Genomic DNA, 20804 nt, shown 5'->3' with positions numbered 1-20804 from the left:
TCATGGGGTCGCAAAGAGTCGGACACGACTGAGCGACTGAACTGAACTGACTTCAGGCTCTACTGCAAAGCCACAGTCATCAGGACAGTATGGTACTAGCACAAAGACAGAAATATAGATCAATGGAACAAAATAGAGAGCCCAGAGATAAATCCACACACCTATGGACACCTTAACTTTAACAAAGGAGGCAAGAATATATGATGGAGAAAAGGCAATCTCTTTAACAAGTGGTGCTGGGAAAACTGGTCAACCACTTGTAAAAGAATGAAACTAGAACACTTTCTAACACCATACACAAAAATAAACTCAAAATGGATTAAAGATCTAAACATAAGACCAGAAACTATAAAACTCCTAGAGGAGAACATAGGCAAAACACTCTCTGACATAAATCACAGCAGGATCCTCTATGTCCCACCTCCTAGAATATTGGAAATAAAAGAAAAAATAAACAAATGGAATCTAATTAAAATTAAAAGCTTCTGCACAACAAAGGAAACTCTAAGCAAGGTGAAAAGACAGCCTTCAGAATGGGAGAAAACAATAGCAAATGAAGCAACTGACAACTAATCTCAAAACTATACAAGCAACTCCTGCAGCTCAATTCCAGAAAAATAAACCACCCAATCAAAAAATGGGCCAAAGAACTAAACAGACATTTCTCCAAGGAAGACATACGGATGGCTAACAAACACTTGAAAAGATGCTCAACATCACTCATTATCAGAGAAATGCAAATTAAGACCACAATGAGGTACCATTTCATGCCAGTCAGAATGGCTGCGATCCAAAAGTCTACAAGCAATAAATGCTGGAGAGGGTGTGGAGAAAAGGGAACCCTCTTACACTGGTGGTAGGAATGCAAACTAGTACAGCCACTATGGAGAACAGTGTGGAAATTCCTTTAAAAACTGGAAATAGAACTGTCTTATGACCCAGCAATCCCACTGCTGGGCATACACACGGAGGAAAACCAGAATTGAAAGAGACACGTGTACCCCAATGTTCATTGCAGCACTGTTTGTAATAGCCAGGACATGGAAGCAACCTAGAAGTCCATCAGTAGATGAATGGATAAGAAAGCTGTGGTACATATACACAATGGAGTATTACTCAGCCATTAAAAAGAATACATTTGAATAAGTTCTAATGAGGTGGATGAAACTGGGGCCTATTATACAGAGTGAAGTAAGTCAGAAAGAAAAACACCAATACGGTATACTAACGCATATATATAGAATTTAGAAAGATGGTAATGATGACCCTGTATGCAAGACAGCAAAAGAGACACAGATGTATAGAACAGTCTTTTGGACTCTGTGGGAGAGGGATAGTGTGGGATGATTTGGGGAAATGGCATTGAAACATGTATAATATCATATATGAAACAAATTGCCAGTCCAGGTTCAATGCATTTTACAGGATGCTTGGGGCTGGTGCACTGGGATGACCCAGAGGGATAGCATGGGGAGGGAGGGGGGAGGGGGGTTCAGGATGGGGAACACATCTACACCCATGGTGGATTCATGTTGATGTATGGCAAAAAACGAATACAATATTGTAAAGTAATTAGACTTCAATTAAAATAAATAAATTTCTATTAAAAACTACAAAATAAAATAAAAAGCCCAAGAATAATTTTTAAATTGTGTTGAAAGTATAATACAGAAAACTCTGAGAAACTTCTGAGACTATGAAGCAAACAGAACTCTCCCATGTTTAGTGAAAATATACATTAATTAGAGAACTTTCAGGTGTTCAAACTGGATTTAGAAAAAGCAGAGGAACCAGAGATCAAATTGCCAACATCTGTTGGATCACAGGAAAAGCAAGAGAATTCCAGAAAAACATCTACTTCTGCTTCATTGACCACACTAAAGCCTTTGACTGTTGTGTGGATCACAACAAACTGTGGAAAATTCTTAAAGAGATGGGAATACCAGACCACCTTACCTGCCGCCGGAGAAATTAGTATTCTGGTCAAGAAGCAACAGTTAGAACCGGACATGAAAACTGGTTCCGAATTGGGAAAGGAGTATGTCAAGGCTGTATATTGTCACCTTGCTTATTTAACTTATTTTCAGAGTACATCATGTGAAATGCCAGGCTGGATGTAGCACAAGCTTGAATCAAGATTGCTGGGAGAATATTTGGTTCTCCCCAGAGATGCCCAGCCGGGGTGAGCGACCTGAGGACCTCGATGGGCTGGTCCTTGCTGAAAGCTCGACCCTGCACAAGGAAGAGCTCAACAAAGATTAAAGAACAAAAAGTCGTTGTGGATGAACTTTCTAACCTGAAGAAGAACAGGAAAGTATATAGGCAGCAACAAAACAGCAACATATTCTTTCCTGCAGACCGAACAGAAATGCTTTCTGAAAGCAAAAATACATTCAATGAGCTAAGGAAAGAATATCAAGAAATAGAAAACTCAGAGAAGACCAAAATCAAGAAATAGCCAACTTGATTTTACATATCAATGTGTGGCATCTGTTGGGCAATAAGCTTTTCTGTTGAGCATTTTGCAAAGATTTGAAAGAGTATTTACCGTGTAATCTTAAACGGGGCCCAATAGGAGTAACAGTTGTCAAGGCCCAATGTTAACTACCAGTGTTTATTCTCTGGCCGTGTCCTTCACTTAAGAGATGTGTTGACTGCCCAGCCTAGGAAGATGAAAGAGGCAATGTACTCCTGTGGAATAGAGAAGTCTTTAGTGGGATCAAGGTCCAAGCCGAAGAGAATGATATGCAAATCATGTTTCATTATCTTTCATCTTGTAAGAATGAATCTGATATTTTGTTGCTCTTCTCAAAAGTCCAAGGTCCTTGTCCTTTTATTTATTATCAAGCATCTAGCCATTCTTTATGGTTTGGTAGGGACTTTCTTGGTCGTCGTAGCTTGCTTTGGCATTTTAGGAACTTGGGCAAGAGTTTCTGCCTCTCTTTAGTTGGCACCCAAGCATCTGGAGTGGCCGGATCAGTGGCAGGAAGTTCCAGCATCTGGAATTTTCAGAATTGATCTCAAGTCTGTTTCCATTTCCAAATCTGTCGTTTTAAAGTTATATCCTTGGGAATACAATTCTGGGAGGGGGAGATGATATTAGAGAATGTGTTAATATCCTGACTGAGATTTCAGCACGCTTGCCAACATTTGTCTTGGTGGCAGCAAATGAAGCCAAACTATATCTTAAAGAATCTGTTGTCCCTTTAAATATGGCATTGCCACAAGCTGCGTTTGAGACCCATTGAAGCAGCATTTCCAGGAGTCCACTGACAAGAGACCCGTCAGATCTTTCTTACTGATGAACACATGAAAGAAGTAGTTCAGCAATTCACTGGTGTTCTGAGTATCACAGTCAAGAGATATGTCTTGTGTTTACCTAGGGATGAAAACCTGACACCAAGCGAAGTTTTGAAAACTAGTAATAGGAAAGCAAATGTTCCAATTCTCTTTTCTGGAGGGGTTGATTCCATGGTCATCACAGCCCTTGTTGACCATCATATTTCTTTAGATGAACAAACTGATCTTCTTGAAGTACACCTGATTTACAACATTATATTAGTTTCAGGTGTAGGACACAGTGATTCAAAATTTTTGCACATTATTCTACTAACATTATAATGTCTTTTAAAATCAAATGTAAAAGCCTATTCTGATTTTGTTTTTTATTTCTTCTTATACTCATTTTGATACATTGTGTTTTTCAAGGAATTTTCCCACTAGACTTAAGTAGTTGAATTTATTTGCAGAAACAAAATAGTTTATCATCCTTTTGATATGATTAGGAACTATAGTAATAATTCCTCTGTGAACTCTGACATTGGCAATTTAATATTATTTCTTTTTGTTTGATCTACCTGTTTAGACATTTAACTTGACAAATTTTACAAAAATCTAATTTTGATTTTCTACTTCATATTTTCTGTGTTCTGTTTTATTGCACATTTTTTAAAATGTCTTTTGCACAGCAAAAGTTTTCAATTTCAAAAGAGTTCAACTTATCAATTGTTTCTTTCATAAATCATGCTTTTAGTTTTGTATCTAAAATGCCATCACCACATACAAGGTCACCTAGATTTCCTCCAATATTATCTTCTAATAAGAGTTTTACAGTTGTACATCTTTCAGTTCAGTTCAGTCGCTCAGTCCTGTCAGACTCTTTGTGACCCCATGAATCGCAGCATCTCAGGCCTCCTTGTCTATCACCAACTCCCAGAGTTCCCACAAACTCATGTTCAATGAGTCGGTAATGCCATTCAGCCATCTCATCCTCTGTGGTCCACTTCTCCTCTTACCCCCAATCCCTCCCAGCATCAGGGTCTTTTCCAATGAGTCAACTCTTCTCATGAGGTGGCCAAAGTATTGGAGTTTCAGGTTTAGCATCAGTTCTTCCAATGAACACCCAGGACTGGTCTCATTTAGGATGGACGGATTGGATCTCCTTGCAGTCCAAGGGACTCGCAAGAGTCTTCGCAAACACCACAGTTCAAAAGCATCAATTCTTCGGCGCTTAGCTTTCTTCACAGTCCAACTCTCACATCCATACATGACCACTGGAAAAACCATAGTCTTGACTAGACGGACCTTTGTTGGCAAAGTAATGTCTCTTCTTTTTAATGCGCTATCTAGGTTAGTCATAACTTTCCTTCCAAGGAGTAAGTGTCTTTTAATTTCATGGCTGCAATCACCATCTGCAATGATTTTGGAGACCCAAAAAATAAAGTCTGACAGTTTCCACTCTTTCCCCATCTATTTGCCATGAAGTGATGGGACCAGATGCCATGATCTTCGTTCTCTGAATGTTGAGATTTAAGCCAACTTTTTCACTCTCCACTTTCACTTTCATCAAGAGACTTTTTAGTTCCTCTTCACTTTCTGCCATAAGGGTGGTGTCATCTGCATATCTGAGGTTATTGATATTTCTCCCGGCAATCTTGACTCCAACTTGTGTTTCTTCCAGCCCAGCGTTTCTCACGATGTCCTCTGCATAGAAGCTAAATAAGCAGGGTGACAATATACAGCCTCGACGAAACTCCTTTTCCTATTTGGAACCAATCTGTTGTTCCATGTCCAGTTCTAACCATAGCTTCCTGACCTGCATATAGGTTTCTCAAGAGGCAGGTCAGGTGGTCTGGTATTCCCATCTCTTTAAGAATTTTCCACATTTTATTGTGATCCACACAGTCACAGACTTTGGCATAGTCAAAAAGCAGAAATAGATGTTTTACTGAAAATCTCTTCCTTTTTCGATGATCCAGCAGATGTTGGCAATTTGATCTCTGGTTCCTCTGCCTTTGCTAAAACCAGCTTGAACTTCTGGCATTTCGTGGTTCAGGTGTTGCTGAAGCCTGGCTTAAAGAATTTTGAGCATTACTTTACTAGCGTGTGAGATGAGTGCAATTGTGCGGTAGTTTGAGCATTCTTTGGCATTGCCTTTCTTTGGGATTGGAAGGAAAACTGACCTTTTCCAGTCCTGTGGTAACTGCTGAGTTTTCCAAATTGGCTGGCATATTGAGTGCAGCACTTTCACAGCATCATCTTTCAGGATTTGAAATAGCTCTGGAATTCCATCACCTCCACTAGCTTTGTTCATAGTGATGCTTCCTAAGGCCCACGTGACTTCACATTCCAGAATGTCTGGCTCTAGGGTAGTGATCACACCATCGTGATTATCTTGGTCATGAAGATCTTTTTTGTACAGTACTTCTGTGTATTCTTCCCACATCTTCTTAAAATCTTCTGCTTCTGTTAGGTCCATACCATTTCTGTCCTTTATCGAGCCCATCTTTGCATGAAATGTTCCCTTGGTATCTCGAATTTTCTTGAAGAGATCTCTAGTATTTCCCATTCTTTTGTTTGCCTCTATTTCTTTGCACTGATTGCTGAGGAAGGCTTTCTTATCTCTCCTTGCTATTCTTTGGAACTTTGCATTCAAATGGGAATATCTTTCCTTTTCTCCTTTGCTTTTCGCTTCTCTTCTTTTCACAGCTATTATCTATGATCTATTTTGAATTGATTCATGTGAAAGGTATGAGGTCTGTGACTATGCTCTTTTTTCTTCTTTTTTGCATGTGCATGTCAAGCATCATTTATTGAAAAGTCTATGCTTTTAGACAGACTCACAGATATAAAATATAAAGTAGTGGATACATGGGGAGAGAGAAAAGGAGGAAATAGGGGTATCTCTTACATATGGGATTAAAAGATACAAAATATTATGAAGCAAATAAATAAGCAACAAAGATATATTGTACAGCACAGGCAATTGCAGCTATTATTTTGTAATAACCTTAAATGGAATATAATCTATAAAAAAGACTGATTCACTAAGCTGTACACTTGAAACTAATACAATATTGTAAATCAAGTATACTTCAATTTAAAAAGTGAAAATAAATGAAAGTTTTCAAAAGACTATGTTTTTTCTATTAGATTATCTTTGCTTTTTTGTCAAAGATAAATTACATTTAAAATAACTATCATTATGGTTGGATTTAGATAGATATAGGTTTTCTAAAAAATATTTTTTTATTTGGCTGCACTGGGATCTATAATTGTGGCATGCCAGGGTCTTTAGTTGTGGCATGTGAACTCTTAATTGTGGCATGTAGGATCGAGCTCCCTGTCCAGAGACTGCGTCCAGGCCCCTGCATTGAGAGCGGGATTTACGTCTACCTTTACTCTCTTGCTTCTGCTTTCTGTTTGCCCCATATTTTCATTGTTACTCTTTTTTTCATTCTTGTGTGTTGATCTCTTCAAAAGTATTCCATTTTCTCTCCTCTTTTGGTGTTTTTTTCTAGTGGCTGCTCTAGAAACTAAAATATTTATCCTTAATGTATTATTCTCTACCTTGAATTCATAGTAGACCACTTCAAAGAAGATATAAGAAACTTATGAAAGTGTACTTCATTTAGTCCCTACCCTTACTTTGTGATACTGTCATTTTTTACTTCTTTGTGGGTCAGAAACTCACAATAGGTCATTATTGTTTTGCCTTAGTCAATTTCATTTTTTTGAGAAACTAAGCAATGATCAAAATAGTAGTCTTCCATGTTTCCCAAATGTTTAAAATTTCCATAAACTTTTATTCTTTCCTGTTGACCCAAACTTCTATCTGGTATCATTCTCTTTAATCTTGAAGAATTTCTTTAACATTTCTTATATCTCAAGTCCTATGCAAATTCTCTCTGGTTTTCTATCTTAAAATGTCTTTCTTCAATCTTCATTTGTGATGGGTTGTTTTTCTGGGCCTATCTTTTATGTTTCTTCGCCATCTAAAACTTATTCCAGTGTTTTCTGGTTCAAGTGAGCTCTTAAAAGAAAGTAGCCATTTTTCCTATATTTTCCCCCTGTGTGTAATGTGGCTTTCCCTCTCCTCTAGTTGATTTTAAATTATTCTCTCCTGTCTCTCTTTTTCTTAGTTTTCTGTAATTTGACTCCAAAATGCCAGGATTTTGTTTTTCTTTCTATTTCCCACATAAAGTTCAGATTTTTGGATTTATGACTTGAAATTTTTCATCAAAATCTAAAAATTTTTGTCTTTATATCTTCAAATATTGTTTTTCCTCCCCGTTGAGTCTGTTCTTCTCTTACTTTAGATGGCTTGATATTATCCCATTGATCACTAGTGCTGTGCTTGTCTATTTTTCATATTTTCCTTTTATGCTTTAGTCTTAGTTTCTCATGATCTGCCTTCAAGTTCACAGATTCTTTCTTTAATGTCAATATTCTATGAGGTCCATTGAGATTACAGTGCTAGAATTAATACTTTTGAATTTCTATTTCTCTAATGAACTCTTAACCCATTATATTTATTTTTCTATAAATCTTTAGCACTTTTATAATAGCTAAAGTCCTAAGTTCAATGAATGAGTCATCTGTAGTTCTGCTTCTAATGTTTAATCTTTTGATTATGAGCCATATTTTTCTGACTCTTCATATATCATATAAATTTATATTACAGACAATAAAACTGAAGTCTAACAAGCAAGGGCAGCTGTGATGGCACACAAGCACAGCCGAGAAGAGCTACCTCATGTCTGAGGTAAGGGGTGGTGGCCAGGAGAAGCCACCCCACACCCAAGTTCACGAGCAGTGGCCGGGAGGAGCTACCCCACGTCCGACATAACAGCAGCAACTGCGCTTTGCTGGAGCAACTGTGAAGAGATATCCCACATCCAAGGTAAGAGAAAACCAAGCAAGATGGTAGGCACTGAGAGAGGGTATCAGAGGGCAGACAGACTGAAAACACGATCACAGACAACTAGCCAATAGGATCACATGGACCACAGCCTTGTCTAACTCAATGAAACTAAGCTATGCCATGTGGGGCCACCCAAGATGTATGGGTCAAGGTGGAGAAGTCGGACAGAATGTGGTCCACTGGAGAAAGGAATGGCAAACGACTTCAGTATTCTTGCCTTGAGAACCCCATGAACAGTATGAAAAAGACAAAATGATAGGACACTGAAAGATGAACTCCCCAGGTTGGTTGGTTGATTTAGTCACTAAGTCCTGTCCGACACTTGCGGCCCCTTGGACTGTAGCCCACCAGGCTCCTCTGTCCATGAGATTTTCCAGACAAGAATACTGGAGTGGATTGCCAATTCCTCCTTCAGGGGATCTTCCCGACCCAGGAATCAAACCCAGGCCTCTTGCATTGCAGGCAGATTCTTTACAGACTGAGCTATGAGGGAAACCTGGTGCCCAATATGCTACTGGAGATCAGTGGAGAAATAACTCCAGAAAGAATGAAGGGATGGAGCCAAAGCAAAATAACACCCAGTTGTGGGTGGGACAGGTGATAGAAGCAATGTCCAATGCTGTAAAGAGCAATATTGCATAGGAACCTAGAATACGAGGTTCATGAATCAAGGCAAACTGGAAGTGGTCAAACAGGAGATGACAAGAGTGAACATCAACATTCTAGGAATCAGCGAACTACAATGGACTGGAATGGGTGAATTTAACTTAGATAACCATTATATCTAGTACTGTGGGCAGGAATCCCTTAGAAGAAATGGAATAACCATCATAGTCAACAAGAGAGTCCGAAATGCAGCACTTGGATGCAATCTCAAAAACTACAGAATGATCTCTGTTCGATTCCAAGGCAAATCATTTAATATCACAGTAATCCAAGTCTATGCCCTGACCAGTAACACTGGAGAAACTGAAGATGAACAGTTCTATGAAGGCCTACAAGACCTTCTGGAACTAACACCCAAAATAGATGTCCTTTTCATTATAGGGGACTGGAATGCAAAAGTAGGAAGTCAAGAAACACCTGGAGTAACAGGCAAATTTGGCCTTGGAATACAGAATGAAACAAGGCAAAGGCTAATAGAGTTCTACTAAGACAACGCACTGGTCCTAGCAAACACCCTCTTCCAACAACAGAAGAGAAGACTCTACACATGGACATCACCAGATGGTCAACACCGAAATCAGATTGATTATATTCTTTGCAGCCAAGACGGAGAAGCTCTATACAGTCAGCAAAAACAAGACCTGGAGCTGACTGTGGCTCAGTTCAGTTCAGTTCAATTCAGTTGCTCAGTCGTGCCTGACTCTTTGAGACCCCACAAATCGCAGCACGTCAGGCCTCCCTGTTCCTCACCAACTCCCGGAGTTCACTCAGACTCACGTCCATTGAGTCAGTGATGCCATCCAGCCATCTCATCTTCTGTCGTCCACTTCTCCTTCTGCCCCCAATCCCTCCCAGCATCAGAGTTTTTTCCAATGAGTCAACTCTTCCCATGAGGTGGCCCAAATACTGGAGTTTCAGCTTTAGCATCATTCCTTCCAAAGAAATCCCAGGGCTGATCTCCTTCAGAATGGACTGGTTGGATCTCCTTGCAGTCCAAGGGACTCTCAAAAGTCTTCTCCAATACCACAGTTCAGAAGCATCAATTCTTCAGCACTCAGCCTTCTTCACAGTCCAACTCTCACATCCATACATGACCACTGGAAAAACCATAGCCTTGACTAGACAGACCTTTGTTGGCAAAGTAATGTCTCTGCTTTTGAATATGCTATCTAGGTTGGTCATAACTTTTCTTCCAAGGAGTGAGCGTCTTTTAATTTCATGGCTGCAGTCACTATCTGCAGTGATTTTGGAGCCCCAAAAAATAAAGTCTGACACTGTTTCCACATCTATTTCCCATAGAGTGATGGGACCGGATGCCATGATCTTCGTTTTCTGAATGTTGGGCTTTAAGCCAACCTTTTCAGTCTCCTCTTTCACTTTCATCAAGAGGCTTTTTAGTTCCTCTTCACTGTCTGCCATAAGGGTGGTGTCATCTGCATATCTGAGGTTATTGATATTTCTCCTGGCAATCTTGATTCCAGCTTGTGTTTCTTCCAGTACAGAGTTTCTCATGATGTACTCTCCATGTAAGTCAAATAAGCAGGGTGACAATATACAGATCATGAACTCCTTATTGCCAAATTCAGACGGAAATTGAAGAAAGTGGAGAAAACCACTAGACCAGTCAGGTATGACATAAATCAAATCTTTTATGAGGATAGAGTGGAACTGAGAAATAGATTTAAGGGACTAGATCTCACAGACTGAGTGCCTGATGAACTATGGAATGAGGTTCATGACATTGTACAGGAGACAGGGATCAAGAAAATCCCCAAGAAAAAGAAATGCAAAAATGCAAAATGGCTGTCTGAGAAGGCCTTACAAATAGCTGTGAAGAGAAGGGAAGCAAAAAACAAATGGGAAAAGGAAAGATATACCCATTTGAATGCAGACTTCCAAAGAATAGCAAGGATAGATAAGAAAGCCTTCTTCAGTGATCAATGCAAAGAAATAGAGGAAAACAAAAGAATGGGAAAGACTAAGGATCTCTTCAAGAAAATTAGAGATACCAAGGGAATATTTGATGCAAATATGAGCTCAATAAAGGACAGAAATGGTAAGGACATAACAGAAGCAAGAGATATTAAGAACAGGTGGCAAAAATACACAGAAAAAAACTGGACAAAAAAGGTCTTCACCACCCAGATAATCATGATGGTGTGATCATTCACCTAGAGCCAGACATCCTGGAATGTGGAGTCAAGTGGGCCTTGGAAAGCATCACTATGAACAAAGCTAGTGGAGGTGATGGAATTCCAGTTGAGCTATTTCAAATCCTGAAAGATGATGCTGTGAAAGTGCTGCACTCAATATGCCAACAAATTTGGAAAACTCAGCAGTGGCCACAGGACTGGAAAAGGTCAGTTTTCAATCCAATCCCAAAGAAAGACAATGCCAAAGAATGCTCAGACTACCGCACAATTGCACTCATCTCACATGCTAGTAAAGTAATGCTCAAAATTCTCCAAGCCAGGCTTCAGCAATATATGAACCATAAAATTCCTGATGTTCAAGCTGGTTTTAGAAAATGCAGTGGAACCAGAGATCAAATTGCCAACATGTGCTGGATCATTGAAAAAGGAAGAGAGTTCCAGTAAAACACCTATTTCTGCTTTCTGGACTATGCCAAAGCCTGTGACTGTGTGGATCACAATAAACTGTGGAAAATTTTGAAAGAGATGGGAATACCAGACCACCTGACCTGCCTCTTGAGAAACCTGTATGCAGGTCATGAAGCAACAGTTAGAACTGGACATGGAACAACAGATTGGTTCCAAATAGTAAAAGGAGTTCGTCAAGGCTGTATATTGTCACTCTGCTTATTTAACTTATATGCAGAGTACATCATGAGAAGTGCTGGGCTGGAGGAAGCACAATCTGGAATCAAGATTGCTGGGAGAAATATCAATAACTTCCGATATGCAGATGACACCACCCTTACGGCAGAAAGTGAAGAAGAACTAAAGAGCCTCTTGATGAAAGTGAAAGAGGAGAGTGAAAAAGTTGGCTTAAAGGTCACCATTCAGAAAACTAAGATCATGGCATCTGGTCCCATCACTTCATGGCAAATAAATGGGGAAACAGTGGAAACAGTGACTGACGTCATTCTTCTGGGCTCCAAAATCACTGCAGATGGTGATTGCAGCCATGAAATTAAAAGACGCTTACTTCTTTGAAGGACAGTTATGAACTACTTCGGCAGCATATTGAAAAGCACAGACATTACTTTGCCAACAAATGTCTGTCTAGTAAAGGCTATGGTTTTTCCAGTGGTCATGTAAGGATGTGAGAGTTGGACTAAAAGAAAGCTGAATTTCCCCTATAGTCAGGAACAAGACAAGGGTGTCCACTTTCACCACTATTATTCAACATAGTTCTGGAAGTTTTGGCCATAGCAATCAGAGCAGAAAAAGAAATAAAAGGAATCCAAATTGGACAAGAAGAAGTAAAACTCTGACTGTTTGCAGATGACATGATCCTCTACACAGGAAAATAAAGCCTCCACCAGAAAATTACTAGAGCTAATCAATGAATATAGTAAAGTTGCAGGATATAAAATCAACTCAGAAATCCGTTGCATCCCTGTACACTAATAATGAGAAAGTAGAAAAAGAAATTAAGGAAACAATTCCATTCACCATTGCAACAAAAAGAATAAAATACTTAGGAATATTTCTACCTAAAGAAACTAAAGACCTATGTATCGAAAACTACAAAACATTGATGAAAGAAATCAAAGAGGACACTAATAGATGGAGAAATATACCATGTTCATGGATTGGAAGAATCAATTTAGTGAAAATGAGTATACTACCCAAAGCAATCTACAGATTCAATGCAATCCCTATCAAGCTACCAGCGGTATTTTTCACAGAACTTGAACAAATAATTTCAAGATTTGTATGGAAATACAAAAAACTTCAAATAGCCAAAGCAATCTTGAGAAAGAAGAATGGAACTGGAGGAATCAACCTGCCTGACTTCAGGCTCTACTACAAAGCCACAGTCATCAAGACAGTATGGTACTAGCACAAAGACAGAAATATAGATCAATGGAACAAAATAGGAAGCCCAGAGATAAATCCACACACCTATGGACACCTTATCTTCGACAAAGGAGGCAAGAATGTACAATGGAGTAAAGACAATCTCTTTAGCAAGTGGTGCTGGGAAAACTGGTCAGCCACTTGTAAAAGAATGAAACTAGATCACTTTCTAACACCACACACGAAAATAAACTCAAAATGGATTAAAGATCTAAACATAAGACCAGAAACTATAAAACTCCCAGAGGAGAACATAGGCAAAATACTCTCCGACATAAATCACAGCAGGATCCTCTATGATCCACCTCCCAGAATACTGGAAATAAAAGCAAAAATAAACAAATGGGATCTAATTAAAATTAAAAGCTTCTGCACAACAAAGGAAACTATAAGTTAGGTGAAAAGACAGCCTTCCGAATGGGAGAAAACAATAGCAAATGAAGCAACTGACAAACAACTAATCTCAAAAATATACAAGCAACTTATGCAGCTCAACTCCAGAAAAATAAACGACCCAATCAAAAAATGGGCCAAAGAACTAAATAGGCATGTCTCCAAAGAAGACATACAGATGGCTAACAAACACACGGAAAGATGCTCAACATCACTCATTATCAGAGAAATGCAAATCAAGACCACAATGAGGTACCATTTCGCACCAGTCAGAATGGCTGCAATCCAAAAGTCTACAAGCAATAAATGCTGGGGAGGATGTGGAGAAAAGGGAACCCTCTTACACTGTTGGTGGGAATGCAATCTAGTACAGCCACTATGGAAAACAGTGTGGAGATTCCTTAAAAAATTGCAAATAGAGCTGCCTTATGACCCAGCAATCCCACTAATGGGCATACACACCAAGGAAACCAGAATTGAAAGAGACACATGTATCCCAATGTTCATTGCAACACTGTTTATAATAGCCAGGACATGGAAACAACCTAGATGTCCATCAGCAGATGAGTGGATAAGAAAGCTGTGGTACATATACACAATGGAGTATTACTCAGCCATTAAAAAGAATACATTTGAATCAGTTCTAATGAGATAGATGAAACTGGAGCCAATTATACAGAGTGAAGTAAGCCAGAAAGAAAACCACCAATACAGTATACTGACACATATATATGGAATTTAGAAAGATGGTAATGATGACCCTGGATGCGAGACAGCAAAAGAGACACAGATGTATAGAACGGACTTTTGGGCTCTGAGGGAGAGGGAGAGGGTGGGATGATTTGGCAGAATGGCATTGAAACATGTATGCTATCATGTAAGAAACGAAGTGCCCATCTATGTTCGATACAGGATAGAGGATGCTTGGGGCTGGTGCATGGGGATGATCCAGAGAGATGATATGGTGTGGGAGGTGAGAGGGGGATTCAGGATTGGGAGCTTGTATACACCCTTGGTGGATTCATGTCAATGTATGGCAAAACCAATACAGTATTGTAAAGTAAAATAAAGTAAAAAAAAAAAAAAAAGAAAGAAAAGAAAGCTGAGCACCTTAGAATTGATGATTTTTGAACTGTGGTGTTTGAGAAGACTCTTAAGAGTCCCTTGAACTGAAAGGAAATCCAACCAGTCCATCCTAAAGGAGATCAGTCCTGGGTGTTCATTGGAAGGACTGATGTTGAAGCTGAAACTTCAATACTTTGGCCACCTGATATGAAGAGCTGACTCATCTGAAAAAACCCTGATACTGGGAAAGATTGATGGCAGGAGGAGACAGGAACGACAGAGGATAAGATGGTTGGACGGCATCACTGACTCAATGGACATGGGTTTGGGTAGACTCTGGGAGTTGGTGATGGACAGGGAGGCCTGGCATGCTGTGGTTCATGGGGTCACAAAAAGTTGGACTCGACTGACTGACTGAACTGAACTGAACTGAACTGAAAGCTTATGTTTCCCCTGGTTTGGCTTAATTTCTGGATAGTGCAAGTTAATTTATCTGTTTACTGATTACAGTGATCACATCATTGGCTCCAAAACTTGAATTGAAATGAGAATGAACCACATTAAATCGATTAATTTCACTCCTGATTCACACTATGCATAACAATCTCCTATCTATCCTGTATATATTTTTTAATCTAGCCAACATCTGAACTGAGAAAAGTATAAGGCTCCTATTTTAAATGGTTTGACTTCACTAGCAGGGCCTAATAGAAGAATTTCTCATTATTTTCCTGGCCCTTTTCCACTGCTGCTTTCTTAGGAAAAAAAAATACTGTGATGGGAAAGGAAGGAGCTTTCAAGATAGACAATTTAGCGTTTCCTTAAGATCATATGGATTCCAATTTATTTCGATAGCCCATGTTGTTGTAAAATGATCATCTGATTTTGCCTCCACTTTGCAAATAGTGTCTATAACAAGCCAACACCTGCAAATGTTTGTATCCAGACCAAGCACCCTAGGTATAAAAGACTCCTCAGCTCTCTCCTCACTTACAAAAGGCTGTTTATATCCAGAATTCAGTTCCTCAATGCTTCCTTGCTTCAGTCATCCTTTGACACAGAGAACTTATATTTTCATTCTGTCCAATTCTTGTTGTCAGTGTAGAAGCTGAAGGTTTTTGAATCTTTCTCCAACTTAACCAGAAGTAAATATCATATTCTTTGTTCTGGGGCAGGAGACACTCTGGAATTATTTTATATGGAAGAAATGCCACAGGGTAAGAAGTAACTGACGTTTAGATCCCTAAGCTCTTCTAGAAAGAGACTGGGGCCTTGGGGTCCTACAAGATATTTGGTGTCAGGGGCCCCTGCTGGAGAGTACAGCACATTAGTCACAACAGGAGGGAGGTTTTGTAAAAGAAACGCTTTAAGCCCACAAAGAATGTTCCTGTTTCTTTAAGTCATCACCACGTAACCCCTTCTCTGGGCTTTCCAGGCCTGAAGTCTCAAAGACTTCCTCTATGCACAGTGGAAGGAAACTGGGTGCCCGACTCACAACCTAAGAGAAAGCAGAGATCAGGGCCTTCTTGGATCACCAGTGAGAGCCTGTCACCAGGAAAGGCGAGCCCCGCAGGGAGCAGGAGCTACAACCAACCAGAAGGAACATGGTTCTGAGAGCATTTACTGTCTGAGCACCCGGGCTCCACCAGGGACCTTTCAGTAACAGCCAGACCCATTAAGATGGGGTGTCCGGATTTGTGAAGATGGTCAAAGTTTCCAATAGAGGAAGTTCAAAAAAGGTTTATGAGCATGGTCCCCAGTCTGGAGGGCCCACATGTCTGTCTCCTTCCACACTTCCCCAATACAGTAAGAAAAGTCTGTACTGGAACCATTTCTAGGAGTAAAATGCATTTTAAAAGGCTTTCAACATTGCTCAAACTGCACGTTCAGCACAGGCAAATGATCTTTCCTGTGGCCCGAAAACAGTCTAACTTCAGAGCAAGTTACAGTGTGCTGAGTCAGGAAACCATCAGAATTCAACCCCGCCCCAGATTCCCCCTCTCCCCTCTGTCCACAGTAAGGGACCCTCAAGAGACTAAAGAGGTTAGGAACCAGGTCTTCAACCCCTTGTGCTCATGAGCCCTGACACATTGGCTCCCTAATTCAAGTCTCTCCTACCCCTGCTGTAGGAACACCTCAGTTTTCTCATCTGTACAATGAAGGGGTCCTAATAAATGGCTCATTTCCAAACTCTGATGTGTGGACTGATAATATCAGATACATCAGATTCATAAATCAGAATTTCTGAGCAAGGTCCCCCCAGAATCGACATTTTTAAAGAATACCCAAGCAATTCTAAAAAATAACACATTTGAGGGGCACTGAGCTACATGAACTTTGAACTTGTGGAGTATTCAGAATACAGGAACCAACATTTTTTACAATAATTAAGAACAATTTGTCACCCCAGATTTCACTAGGAGCTTACCTCCTTCTTAAAAATTATTTTAAGTTGATTTTAACCTGTATTTCAAACTATATGAAAATTCCAGTGACCTCCTCTAGAGTTCTATGGATTACCTGTAGCACTCTTTCATTTCCATTTTTGACGAGGACCTCTTGCTTTAGCTAGCCTTCTTCTTGGGTTTGAATCTTGTGGCTGTTTCTTCATTTCTGCTCTGGTGACAATTATGGAAGTTTGTTGATGTCTAGACACAAAATAGCTACCCATATCACGTGATTTGCCCCAGGGTAAATTTTACTGAAAGCTTTGATGGGGTGGGCAGTAGGAGAGTTACTGCAGAAACACGAATAGTTTCGGCTTGAGTTCTAGAAAAACCTGTCCTCTGAGTCCTTTGGCCAGAGAGGGGTGATTGAGCCAGCCTCTCCCTTTACTTTTCCTTCATTGTTGGAGCCAATGCAGGCTGAACACAATTGCCTATAGGAACCGGGGGGGGTGGGGGGGAGGGCGACATGAAGAGGTAGAGTTTGAAATGGACGGTAAAGCACAGACAGGACTCTGGCAGAAATGTGGGGTGGGATGAAGGGTCCTAGGAGGGAAAGCACGAGGTGGGTTGGGAAAGGCACTGAAATCTTCTGCCACTGGAATGGCTGACTGGGGAGGGGATTCACTGGAAATGAGGCTGGAGAAGTAGGCTGAGGAGAGACTGTGCTCTGGGATGCAGGTGCTCACAAGATCAGGCAAACGATCACAGAATTTTAATTGTATTAAATGATGTTTGAGTGTAATCACATTACTTTGAGAAGCCTCAGGTTTGAGGGCAAGAACATAAAGAGCTAGCGGGCAACATCCCAGTCTCCCCATACTTAGACATATCAGGATAAGCCAAACTATGTGGATTTCTGAGAGCAGAAGCTCTTGAGATCAGTTTAGGAAATATGTTTTTTTCCCAATTTTCTTCCTGTTTGTCTCCCAGGCCAGCAATCCTAAGGTAGGTTCTAAGTCAGTGAGCAAACCTTCTTCTTCTCATGGTTTTCCATAGCACCCCCACCAATCCAGCTGCTCAATCTCCTGGTTAAAACTTATTTCTACAGCTTATGTCACTGACAGAACCACCTGGAAAAACTAATATATAAAGCTTACAACAAACTGTGGAAAATTCTTAAAGAGATGTGGATATGAGGCCACCTGACATGTCTCCTGAGAAAATCTGTATGCAGGTCAAGAAGCAACAGTTAAAACTAGCATGGAACAACAGACTAATTCCAAATTGAGAAAGGAGTACGTCAAGGCTCTATATTGTCACCTTGCTTATTTAACTTATATGCAGAGTACATCATGAGAAATGCCAGGCTGGATGAAGCACAAGGTGAAATCAAGATTGCCAGAAGAAATATCAATAACCTCAGATACACAGATGACACCACCTTTACAGCAAAAATTGAAGAAGAACTGAAGAGTCTTTTGATGAAAGTGAAAGAGGAGAGTGAAAAAGTTGGCTTAAAGCTCAGCATTCAGAAAACTAAGACCATGACATCTGGTCCCATCCCTGCATTGCAAATAAATGGGGAAACAATGGATGTAGTGAGAGACTTTATTTTGGGGGACTCCAAAGATCACAGCAGAGGGCGGTCCTAAGATGGCGGAGGAATAGGACGGGGAGACCACTTTCTCCCTCAAAAATTCATCAAAAAAGCATTTTAACGCTGAGTAAATTCCACAAAACAACTTCTGAATGCTGGCAGAGGACATCAGGCACCCAGCAAAGCAGATCATTGGCTTCAAAAACATGTAGGAAAAAATATAAAAGATGAAAAAAGAGACAAAGGAGGTAGGGAGGGAGCTCCGTCCCGGGAAGGGAATCCCGTCCTGGGAAGAGACTCTTTTTAAAAAGAGAGGTTTCCAAACACCAGGAAACATTCTCGCAGCTGAGTCTGTGGCAAGCTTTGGAAGCACAGAGGGCAACATGACAGGAAGGGAAAATAAATAAATAAGTAAACCAACAGATTACGAGCCCAACAGTAACTCCCCCAGCGGAAAAGCAGTGCAGACGCCTGCATCCACCACTAGCAAGTGGGGGCTGGGCAGGGAGGAGCAGGAGGCGCAGGCAGCATGCTTTTTAAGAATTGGGCCTCGCAAGGCGTGGACTGCCATGCTTTTTTGAGAATCGGGCCAGAATGCCCCGTGCGCGACCAGAGCGAACTAACTTGGGCTAGCAAACCAGACTGTGGGATAGCTACCACGCGAAACGCTGGAACATAAGACACCACCAGGACCACGCACAGAACAAAGGATGGAATGGTAATAGCTGGCTGCAGACCATCCCCCTCCGGTGACAGGAAGCCAGAGCCTTTAGGGCTGGAAGGGGGCAATCGCAGCCCTGGAGAGACATTACCTACCAAAATGCAAGCAGGCTTCTTTGTTAACTAAGACTTCTGGGGGTTCTGGACAGTCATCATCCGCCTGAGAAGGAACGCCAGCAGTACACCCAGAAAACTGAGCAGCAGGGAAAGGCCATAGTCACAGCAATTGCGCTTGCCAAACTCCTGAGCTAGTCGGACCTGGGAAGGGCACAAAACACAGGCCCAACCCAACCAAATCTGCGCCTCTGAGGGCTTCCTGAGCGCTGACCCTGAGCGGCTTAGACCAGGAAGGTGCATGAAGCCTAGGGCCGACCTCAGACGGTTCCCCCGCGGAGCTACGTAGAGCTGGAGTGGTGTGCGCCGCGAGCAGGGGCAAGCCCAGAGTGGATGAGATATTTGTTTGCAGCGTCCCTCCTTCCCCACAGCACGGCTGAATAGTGAGCCTAGGAAAAAAAAAAAGGGTGTCCACCACCGCCCTCCCTGTGTCAAGATGGAAACCGGACACTAAAGAGATCAGCAAACAGAGGAAGTTAAACAGAGGGAACCGCTTTGGAAGTAACCCCACACAACCCACAACACCAGAGAAAGGGCCAGATACACCTATACTACTTTTACAATCATTCTTTTTTTTTTTTTTTTTTTTGAGTTGATGGGGTTGTGTGATTGTTTTTTCTTCTTTTTTTTAACTTTCTTGAATTTTTAAGTACTCTATTTCTCTAATTATTATTTTTATAACCTATTATTACTTTTCAAAAAAAAGACCCTATTTTTAAAGCAAATGCTGTATATAGTCTTTTTGTGGTTGATGTTGTTGATTTTTACTAATTCTTGTGGCTTTGTTTTGTTTGTTCGTTTGTTTTGTTTTTTTCCTCTTCTTCTTCTTCTTTTCTTTAATATTGTATTTTTGAAAATCCAATCTCTACTCCAGATTTTTAATCTTTGCTTTTTGGTAGTTGTTGTCAATTTTGTACATGTAAAAACCAAATCTTCAGTACCCAATTTTACCTGAGAGCAAGATTACTGGCTTGCCCATTCTCCCCTCCTTTGGACTCTCCTTTTTCTCCACCAGGTGGCCTCTGTCTCCTCCCTCCTCCTTCTCTTCTCTACCCAACCCTGTGAATCTCTGTGTGTTCCAGATGGTGGAGAACACTCAGGGAACTGGTTACTGGCCAGATCTCTCTCTCTCCTTTTTATTTCCCTCTTTTATCCTCCTGGCCACCTCTGTCTACTTCCTCCCTCTCCTCTTCCCTGTATAATTCCATGAACACCTCTGAGCAGTCCAGACTGTGGAGCATACATAAGGAAGTGATTACTGGCTAGCTTGCTCTCTCCTCTTTTGATCCCACCTCATCTCATTCCAGTCACCTCTAACTACCCCCTCCCTCTTCTCTTCTCCGTGTAACTCAGTGAACCTCTCTGGGTGTCCCATAATGTGGAGAAACTTTTCATCTTTAACCTAGATGCTTTATCATCAGTGCTGTAAAGATGGAGAAGTCCTGAGGCTATGGTAAAAATAAAACTGAAAACCAGAAACAGGAGGCTTAAGTCCAAATCCTGAGAACATCAGAGAAATCCTGAATCCAGGGAACATTAATCAATAGGAGCTCATCCAATGCCTCCATACCTACACTGAAACCAAACACCACCCAAGGGCCAACAAGTTTCAG

At 40.7% G+C, this 20804-nt stretch overlaps 1 protein-coding gene and 2 pseudogenes across 2 annotated transcripts in view; 2 read left to right on the top strand and 1 right to left on the bottom strand.

Moving 5' to 3' along the window:
* Window positions 1-20804, bottom strand: part of LOC138439611 (GTPase IMAP family member 5-like) — a 90663-nt gene that overhangs the window by 57768 nt on the left and 12091 nt on the right. The gene's annotated exons all lie outside the window — the stretch shown is intronic.
* LOC138439778 (ASNSD1 upstream open reading frame protein-like) lies at window positions 2170-2405 on the top strand (annotated as a pseudogene).
* On the top strand, window positions 2480-3621 carry LOC138439840 (asparagine synthetase domain-containing protein 1-like; annotated as a pseudogene).

This window comes from Ovis canadensis, chromosome 4 (genome assembly GCF_042477335.2).
Source record: "Ovis canadensis isolate MfBH-ARS-UI-01 breed Bighorn chromosome 4, ARS-UI_OviCan_v2, whole genome shotgun sequence".
Taxonomy (NCBI): Eukaryota; Metazoa; Chordata; class Mammalia; order Artiodactyla; family Bovidae; genus Ovis; species Ovis canadensis.
Note: the sequence above shows the minus strand (reverse complement) of the source record. Positions and strands in the feature narration are given on the sequence as shown.